The sequence below is a fragment of the Choloepus didactylus genome (genome assembly GCF_015220235.1).
Source record: "Choloepus didactylus isolate mChoDid1 chromosome 25 unlocalized genomic scaffold, mChoDid1.pri SUPER_25_unloc1, whole genome shotgun sequence".
Classification (NCBI taxonomy): Eukaryota; Metazoa; Chordata; class Mammalia; order Pilosa; family Megalonychidae; genus Choloepus; species Choloepus didactylus.
In genome coordinates this window covers 8,221,848-8,232,124 of record NW_023637606.1, presented here as the reverse complement: position 1 = coordinate 8,232,124, position 10,277 = coordinate 8,221,848, and the positions used below count along the sequence as shown (strand labels likewise).

The following is a 10,277-nucleotide window of genomic DNA, read 5'->3' as shown; positions in this document are numbered from 1 at the left end:
TGCAGATCTACTCAGTCATGTATCCTGGCTTGTTACTTTCAAATTGTGCCTTCCATACAACACCAGGACACAATTTTGTCAAATTCCCTGCCACTTCAAAACAAGGATTACCTTACTTCATGTTTGCATCAAAACATATGTCATTTCTGCTCAAGTCCTCATTGAAAGTATCTTTAGGGTCCATATTTTTACCAACAGTCTCTTCAAAGCAGCTAGGCCTTTTCCATCAAGCTCCCCATGATTCTTCTGGCATCTTCCCCTTATCCATTTAAAAAGCCATTCCAACATATTTAGTATTTGCAAATTCAGGGCACCAATTCCCCGCTTCTGGTACCAGAATCTGTTTGGGTGGCTAATGCTGTCACTTGCAAAATGCCAGAGGACATTGGGATCCAAAAATCTATTAGCTGGAAGGCACATGACTGGTGTTTGCTTGCTCTCAGGTTGCATTTCAAAATGGCAGTTTCCAAAATGTCAGTGTCAGCTTTCAATGTCCATCTTCAAATTGTCTGTCTCAGCTGCAGCTCCAAAATGACACTCTCTGTTGCTCTCCAAAATGTCACTCTTAGCTGCTCTGAGGTCCCCCTGCTGTGAACTCTATATGACTCCATTGATTTAATTAACACCCACCATGATTGTGCAGGGTAACATCTCCATGGAAATTATCCAAATGTTTTGCTCACAGTTGATTGAGTCACATCTCCACATCCCCATGGAATCACTCAATCAAAGGATTCCAACCTAATCAACACTAATACATCTGTCCCACAAGATTACATCAAAGAACATGGCTTTTACTGGGGGACATGATATATACAAACAGGTACACCTGCTGACCAAAAGGGAGAATATAAATTAAACAAAATGAAGTTTCAGTGGCTGAGAGATCTCAACTAAAGATGAGCGGTCACTCTGATGTTTATTCTTATGTATTATATAGAGATTTCATTTTAGTTTTTACCATACTAGTATGGTACTGCAAACCAGTGTCCTTGATTCTTGAAGATGATCAAAGAACTATATACCCTATACAGTGTGACTGTGTTTGAAAACCTTGTGGCCCACACTCCCTTTATCCAGTGTATGGACAAATGAGTAGAAAAAAAGGGTCAAAAAATAAATGAATAATAGGGGTGAAAAAAAGTATGAGATGTTTTGGGTGTTCTCATTTATTTTTATTCTTTTACTCTTATTTTTATTTTTTGGATTAATGAAAATACTCAAAAAATTTGGTGATGTATGCACAACAATGTGATGATACCATGAAAAATTGATTGCACAGTTTGGATGATTGTATGGTATGTCTATGTATCTCAATATAATTGCATTTTTAAAAAGTTACAGTAATGGAGTAATGTCAGCAAGATGGAAAAGTAAGAAACCCCATGGTTTTTTCCTCCAAAACATCTTTGGAAACTGGCAAAAACTAGCAGAATCAATTTTCATAACTGAAAAACAGTTAAAGGGTTGCAGTAACTAGGCAAGCACTGACTCAAGAAAATTCAACTTACAAATGGTAGGAAATCATCATGGCATCATGGCTGAAATTTCCCTTAATCCCTCCCTTTCTTGGTGGGCAGCACACTAGCCTTCCAGTGTCGGTCTATGGATCTATGGTTCTGGGTTCAGAGAGATCAGATTATTCCTTTTGCAAATATTGGTGTTTGTACAATCGAACAGTTGGCAAACTGAAGGATTGGTTCAGGATGATTGTCTGTGTCTCATCTGTCCCAGAACTTGAACTGCACATAGTAGTGGTTAACTGGAACAATAAGACAATGTGAGAATACAACCTACACCTACCTGTGGCCAAGGGTTTCTAGTCACAACACACAATATAGCATTAGTACTAAGACAAAACCTTCAACTTAGTGGTGTAAGAGGAGCCTCTGGAGAATCCTTCTTTATGGAGGAAATCATAAATTCTGCAGGAAAGAAGATATGCTTATAAAATTCCTGAAAGTCTCTATGCTTTCAACATGGGTTATTTGTCAGGCCAATGGAAGACTGCCAAATAACTAAATGAGAACACAAGTACAGAAATAACCTGCAAAGAATGGGAAATGTATATTCTTTTAAGTTTTTGTTGTTGCAGTCTCCTGGAATTCAATGAACTCTCCATTATAACACTTGCTAAATAAAAGTTTGATGAAAAAGACTTCAGTAAATACATATGACAACGGATATATCATTTCAATAAAATTTTGGACTAATCACTAATGAAATAGCTCTCAAAACACAAGAAGATTAAAAATGTATCAATTCCAATTCTTGGTATATATACAAAAGAATTGAAAGCAGGAACTTCTACAGATATTTGAACACAAATCTTTTTAGCAACTTGTGCCAGTTTGAATGTATTATGTCCCCCAAATGCCATTATCTTTGATGTAATCTTGTGTGGGCAGACCTATTAGCGTTAATTATATTGTAATTCTTTGAGTGCTTCCATAGAATGTGCTCCACACAGCTGTGGGTGATAACTCTGATGAGATATTCCCATGGAGGCGTGGCCCCACCCATTCAGGGTGGCCCTTGATCAGCGGAGCCATATAAATGAGCTGACTCAAAGAGAAGGAACTCAGTGCAGCTGCAGCTGTAAGTGACATTTTGAAGAGGAGCTACAGCCAAGAGGGACACTTTGAAGAAAGCACAGGAGCTGCAGATGAGAGACAGTTTGAAGATGACCTTTGAAAGCAGACTCTTGCTCCAGAGAAGCTGAGAGAGGACAAATATCCCAAGTGCAACTAAGAGTGACATTTTTGAGGAACTGCAGCCTAGAGAGGAACATCCTGGGAGAAAGCCATTTTGAAACCAGAACTTTGAAGCAGATGCCAGCCACATGCCTTCCCAGCTAACAGAGGTTTTCCAGACACCATTGGCCATCCTCCAGTGAAGGTACCTGATTGTTGATGCCTTACCTTGGACACTTTATGGCCTTAAGACTGTAACTGTGTAACCAAATAAACCCCCTTTTATAAAAGCCAATCCATCTCTGGTATTTTACATTCTGGCAGCATTAGCAAACTAGAACACAGCTATATTCACAATAGCCAAAAGATAGAAGGAATCCAAATATACATCAACAGCAGAATGGATAAACAATATATGGTGTATACACATTGTTTCTCCTTGGTAAAGCTTCAGGAATGCAATATACCATTAAAGCATTGGCTTTTAAACAGGGATATTTTTGCTTACAAATTTACATTTTTAAGGTTGTGAAAATTTCCCAAATTAACTCAACAGGATGATACCTTCCAAAGAAAGGCTTCCGGCTTCTCTGACACTTCTGTCATTTAGCCAGCATCTGCTGGTCCTTCTCTCCTGGGTTTCATTGTTTTCAGCTTTCAGCTACCATGGTTTCTCCTCTTTCAGCTTCTTTGGGTGTGTACTTCTCTCTCAGCTTCTCTCAGTCTTCTCTGAGCTGTCTGGTCTTTTCTCTATCTTTTATCCTGTCAAAAAAATGACACCAGGTAATTGATTAAGACCTGCTTTGAATGGGGTGGATCACATTTCAGTAGAAATAACTTTATCAAAGGGTCCCACCTACATTTCTGCACCAACAGGAATGGATTAAAAGAGCAGGGACTTTTCTGGGTGCATAATAGTTTCAAACCACCACAAACACAATGGAATATATTCAGCCATATGAAAGAATGTAATTTTGATGCATGCTACAACATGAATGAACCTTAAGATATTAGGTTGAATGAAATAATCCAGAAAAATAAAGACAAGTACTATATGATCTTGTTTACATAATACACCTATAGGAAGCAAATTTCAGAGTCAGATAACTGACTCTGTTGTCATGCTCTGGAGAGGGAGGCAAAAGTATGTTATTGCTCAAGGTGGGCATTTTCTCTTTAAGGTGATGAAAAACTTGTGGTTATGGATATTGGTGATGGTGGCATAATACTGTGAATGTAATTAATACTACTGAATTTGTGGCAGCTTGATTATGCACTCCAGTAAAAAAAGTTCTTAAATTTAATCTATTCCTGTGGGTATGAACCCATTATTATTAGTTAATGTGTGGCCAACTAAATCAGGATGGGTATTAATCCTATTACCAGAGGTCTTAGAGAAAACCATGGAGAAAGTCATGGGGAGAAGCCAGATGTCAATGGAACCCAGGTCAGAAAAGAGAAGGCATTGCCATGTGCTTTGTGTATGACAGAAATGCCAAGGACCAAGGATTACCAGCAGGCAGTCTCAAAATACCTCAGACATTAATGAAAAACTATCACCTTGCTGATGCTTGGATTTTTAACTTCTGTATCAAAATTGTGAATGTATATATTCCTGTTGTTCAAACAAACCCAGACTATGTTATTTGTTTCTGCAGCTGGGAATCTAAGACAGAATTGTACACTTTAAAGTGGTTAAAGTAGGAAATTTTCAGACATATATATATTAAAAAGTGAAATAAATAAAAGAAATAGCATCTGTGGAAAGGGGGGAATCTCATTTCCATAATTAACAAATATGAATATCTAACATAAATATTTCAACAAAAAATCATATGACAAGGAAGGAGGCAGGATAAGATGACACTTTCAAAAGAATGAAATAACATGACAGAAATGATTGGTGAGGAAGGCAATTGTCTTCCTCTTCATTTGACAAGCAAGACAGTATTTTAAGACCATTGTCTTATACATGTTCAAAAAACTAATGAAAAGCACAGATAAAGAACTAAATAGAATCACAAAAATTATATATGAGAAAATTGTGAACTTACTAATGATATAGATGTTATTATATGGAACCAAACAGAAATAGTAGAGAAGAGAAATAGTGGAGAAGAAAAATACAGTAAGAGAAATAATTCCTTAGATGTGTTAAAAAGTATAATGGAGAAAAATTAGCAAACCTGAAGATAAGGCAATTGAAATTATCCAATCTGTCAAGAAGTAAGGAAAAAGAAGGAAGAAAAGTAAATATTAGGGAAGTCCCAGAATGAGAAGAAAATAATAAAGTGGCAGAAAGAATATATGAATAATCAATGACTTAAAACATCATTCCTTTAACTAAAGATATGAATATAAACATCCAAAATTTCAATGAAATATAAACAGGACAAACTTGAAGAAATTCACCCACAGAATATACTAAAATCTAAATGTCAAATGCTGAATGAAGCAAGAGAAATGCAATGCATCAAATATAAGGGAGTCTTACTAAGAGTAAGTTCTGATTTCTCTTCAGGAATTATAGAGACCAGAAGGCAACAGGATAATAAAATTGATGAAAGACAAATTTTGTCCCCCAAGAATTCTTTGCCCAAAACATTATTTTCCAAAATGAGGGTGAAGGATAGCATTATAGCCTGCACCATAGTTTACCCAGGGAACCCTAGCACCAGTAGTTGATACCACCCTGGTGGGCATGGAGGAGCTTCAAGAGGGCCTGCCAGACACATTCACTATCTGCTGTATGGTTACTTTGCTGCTGTAGCTGGACAGGAGGGGAAAATATATGATGATGAACAGCAGAGATGTCTGACACAGTTGAGTATTGCCAGAATGCACAAAACTTTTTTAAAGGTTTGTCAGCTTGTGGTTTCAATGCTGGATAGAGACATGCCAGGAACAATGGATTTCAATGAATTTAAGGAAATCTGTGCTGTATTGAGTGGCTGGAAATCACAGTTCATCAGTTTTGAGAATAATAGATCTGGAATATGTACCCTCAATAATTGCAGAAGGCCCTGACAACAATGCAACTTAGGTTGACCCCCCCAGGCTCTATATTCAATTGCTAAGCAGTGCAGCACCAATGGAAAGGTTATCTTTGAGGACTACAGTGCCAGCTGGGACAAACTGTAGTCCTCAAAGATACAGTTTATGATCCAGAAAGCTGCTTTGCTTCCATGGGTCAAGATACCATTTTTATTGTCTTTCATTTCTCAGTGATTTGAATTTTGATTCTTCCCAATCTATTTTTTTTCTTATTGTCAGTGAATTTTTAGCATTGCTATTAGGCATATCTAGCAGAATATTTTTTCAGAATCCTTTCAGGTTAGTAAGTAATTTGCCATTTCAGGAATCTTAAATAAATTTTACTAAAGGGTTCCAAAACATCATTATATATTTTGTGCATTTTTGATCACATTATGAGAAAAATTCTGTGACTTTTCTATAGAGTGTGAAATATTTGAATTTTGGCTCTTTTTCCTAATCCCCCCACTAGAAAGTAATTTAAAATGGTGGTTGTCTGTTTAATATGTATTTCTTAAAAGAAGCAGTTTCAATCATCTCTACTTTCCTGTTTTTCTTTTTCTTTCTATTGTATGTTTTCTTCTTGCTCCATTGTCTCTTTTGTTATACTCCTTTTAATATCTGGTTCTGTGATTCTTTGCATCCTAACATCAAGGACAGATTTCTTTTTATTAAAGTAAATCCTTTCTAGTAGGGAAGAGCTCAAATAGATTGGATATTTGATCACAGATTATTTGTGGTATTCAGAGTCCATTCACGTATTTCTCAATTAGACAATATCCATGTTATTAAGAAGTTTGAAGTTCATTACTTCTACCACAATTGCATTGCACAGCTTTTACTGACTTGTCATTAAATGTTTTCTTCAGCTCCTCATTGCTAAAGATAATTGGTCAACTCCTGCTTACTATTGTACTTTGTTGTATATTAAACCTATTTGTACTCAACAAAATGAGGGTGACACACTGGCTGTACGTGAGAAGGAGGAAAGTGGCCATGAGCACAACTCAAAACAGACCTGTAAATGAGGTTCCAGAAATTCTCAATCCTATTATAAAACAAGTCAGAAAGGTAACTGACCAAAGGGCAGTGTCAAAGATGAGAAGATGAAAGAGATCTCACTTCATAAACATTCAAGAGGAAGATCTGCATGGTCTCAGCTACCAAGGTGGTGCCAGCTGGAAATAGTGACACAGAGGGGTTCCAAGCTGGTCAGAAATGGCTTTGAGGAGACAGCACCACCACCACACAGAAGAAGCCTCCCATCAGTATCTCCACTGAATCACTCAAGGACCTCATCTCCAACATCAAACTCCTGGGCATGCTGATGACTCCCACATTTCCAGTGATGAGGCAGAGCATAAAAGTGATGACTGGACTCATGACAAGGGACCAAAGATATGTCACAATCACTCAGGTAGTATCTGCAGAGGGCCAAGAGGATGGGCAGAGTGAAGGAGAGGGAGAGGAGAAGGAAACTGAAGCAGAATCTCCTGTAGCTCCTCAGGTTTTAATAGAAGTAGCCTTGCCTTCACCTGCGGAGCATGAACAAACAAAAGAGGTTTTTTGAGATAGTTTATCCTGATGATCCATCAGCCAGCAGAGGCCTGGAGTTTCCATTAAAATTGATGACATTGTCCAAACTTCTCAAGTAACCTCCCAACCCTGGGAGCCAGATTAGTAACATTGTCCATATCTCCAAATTGGTCTGGCCCTTCACATTAGGCCAATGAAGGAATTATTAGACTACAGAAACCTTGGTGGAAGAGGCCTTCTGGACTGACAAGACCAAATCTTCTTGCTTTGTTGCATACTTAAGAATAGAGGAAGCCCTTGCCATTGGCACAGCTCTGCATGGGGTCAGATGGCCCCAGTCCAATTCCAAATCCCTCTGTGCTGACTATGTTAAGCAAGATAAGCTGGACTATCACTGGGTCCTCCTGGTGGACTGTCCCTCTGAAATTAAGACAGGAACAGAGTCACAGGGCCCCTGCACTGCTCACCCCCACCCCCAGGCAGAACAGCAGGAGCAGGAAAGGGCAGAATGGGGGCAGTGGGCAGAGTGGGAACCTGAAATGTGGTGGCTGGAGTTAGCTCCATCACAGTGTATATGGGATCTGGACAAAGTAGGAGAAGGGCCTGTTTCTAATCACCATCATATGACTGCCAGCACAAGGAGCATGTGAAATCTATGGAAGAGTGAGAAGAAATAAGAAGCACAGGAAAACCAACTGCAATCTGCTAGATGACTTTTTCCATAAGATTAAGGCAGCTCCCTGTATTTATTTGCTCCCACTGACCAATAGCCAGATTGTTCAGATGGAGGCAGAGAGCACAGCTGAGAGAGGGACAGGGAGAGAGAGAGAGAGAGAGAAAGAGAGAGTGACAGGGGCAATTGAGATGAGAGTAGAGAGGGACCTGGAAAGAGGCTTGGAGAGGGATCAGTGAAACACCAACACCATAGCAGGAGACAGGATCAGAGCACACCTGTGCAGGATCCAGGTACCCCCCCCCCATCTGGAAGAATATTAGAGAGAGCTGTTGGCATCAGACACTGTGCCCCAAGGGGTAAAAGCCATGGAGGGATAGGTACAATCTCCACCACCCTGGAAACGGACTTTCACACCAATTTCCTAGGCTGCATATGGCTGCCAGCTGTCCCCACACAGTGAATGGAACAGGGGCCATCTGCCACCCCACCTCACCCCCATAACCTGTCTGGGACTTTAGCCCTTTCCTCCCTCTCATTTCCCACTGTTATGTCTGTGAGAGGGCAGGACAGAGCTAGGCTCAGGGCTGAGGTGGCTGGCCCAGTGTTGGCAAAAGCAAAGTCACCCAAACCCCTTGCGGTTTTCTTCTGAATACTGCTCAGCACTCCCCCATGTGTACTCACTCACAGTCCCTTGGTAACAGCCATATACAGAAGTGGGTCACTAACAGCCTGAATCAGCATTTCCTCCTTAGTCTCAGTCTCTTCTGTCCTGCATCCCCTGCCTGGAGCACACAAGTTCCACTTTATATCCATATTTTCCTTTGGTTCATTTTTTATTGTTTGTTTTATAATGAAATGATATGGTCTATGGAAAATAATTTTTAAAAATCTTAGTTTAAAAAAATGAGGAGATCAAGTTAGACCCAGATTATACTGCAAATATTGTAGGATTTTACTTATGTGAAATATTAAATATATCCATATTCATAGAGTCAAAAATTATATTTCAGGTTACCAAGGATGGTGGAAGGCAGTGTGGGATTATTGCTTTATGGATACAGACTTTCTTTTTGGGATGATGAAAAACTTTTAGTAATGAATGATGTTGGTGGTAGCATAGCATAGCAAATGCAATTAATATCACTGATTTTTTATATTCTCACACATTAGGGAAATGCAGGGTTGATATGAATATGTGTATATTGGTATTCCATATAAGTGAAATCATCAGCAATTGACCCAGGAATGAGAGAGGCCAAAACTACTCAGAGATGGTGGAGGATAGATGCAAAAAGACATTTTGGGTAGTTGAAAAAATCAATTAGATATTTTAATTATCTCTGTCACTCTAAATAATCACAACACTTAAAGACATGCAAAATACATGGGCTAGTACAATTTCTTTGGTGAAGTGGAGGGTTATGGGGGGGCAATGTCTAAAAATATTTCTTAGGGGGCAATAATGTAAGAAAGTTTGAGAAGCCCAGAGATACAGAGGTAGGGGAGCAACTATAGGCAGTCATTTCCAGAAAAGAGGAAAGCAAAGAGAGAAGCCCAGTTACTAACACCATTTGATTCTCCAGCTGTGGGTGGGGATTCTGCATTCACTGCCTTCCATTTTCTATCTACACTGGTTCTGTGCTTTGCTCTTTCAAAAATTCAATGCCAAGGGTTCTATTCATCATCACCTAGAGTGTATCAACAGTCTGCTTAATATTATTGCCTAGTGGTGCCCAATGCATGGATTCAGCACAGTTTATCTGTTTACCAGTTGTTGGCATTTGGCTTGTCTCCAGTTTTGGGCCATTATGAATAAATCTGCTATAAGCATATATGTACAGGTTTGATGTGAATGAATTCCATTTTTCTCATGTAAATACCTGGTAGTGGGATTGCAGGGTTGTATCATAAGTGCATGTTTAAGTTTATGACAATCTGCCAGACTCTTTTCAATGGTCTGTCCCATTTTACATTCTTGCCTGCAGTGCACGCATATCCCAGTTGCTTCAGATCTTGGAACCAGTAAGAATTTTCAGCTTTTTAAGCTAGTTTAGGGTGTAGTGCCTTATGTCATTGCAGTTGCAGTTTGCATTTCTCCAGTGACCAATGAGGCTGAGCATCTTCTCTTGGGCTTGTTGCCCATCCATTTAACTTCTGTAGTGAAGTTATTTAAATCTCTTACCTATTTTGTAAAGAATTTGATTCTTGATTTTTTACATAGACACATGCTCATTATAAATTCAGAAAATGCTGAAAAATAAAAATAACAAAGTAAATCACCATAAATCCCACCACCAAGAAATAACTACTTTAATATTAAGTTAACAGTATTCCAGGCA

General features: G+C 38.8%; 1 pseudogene; it reads left to right on the top strand.

Annotated features, from left to right (window-relative positions):
* The first annotated feature begins 6,719 nt into the window (after window positions 1-6,719).
* On the top strand, window positions 6,720-8,398 carry LOC119525346 (annotated as a pseudogene).
* Window positions 8,399-10,277: the final 1,879 nt, after the last annotated feature.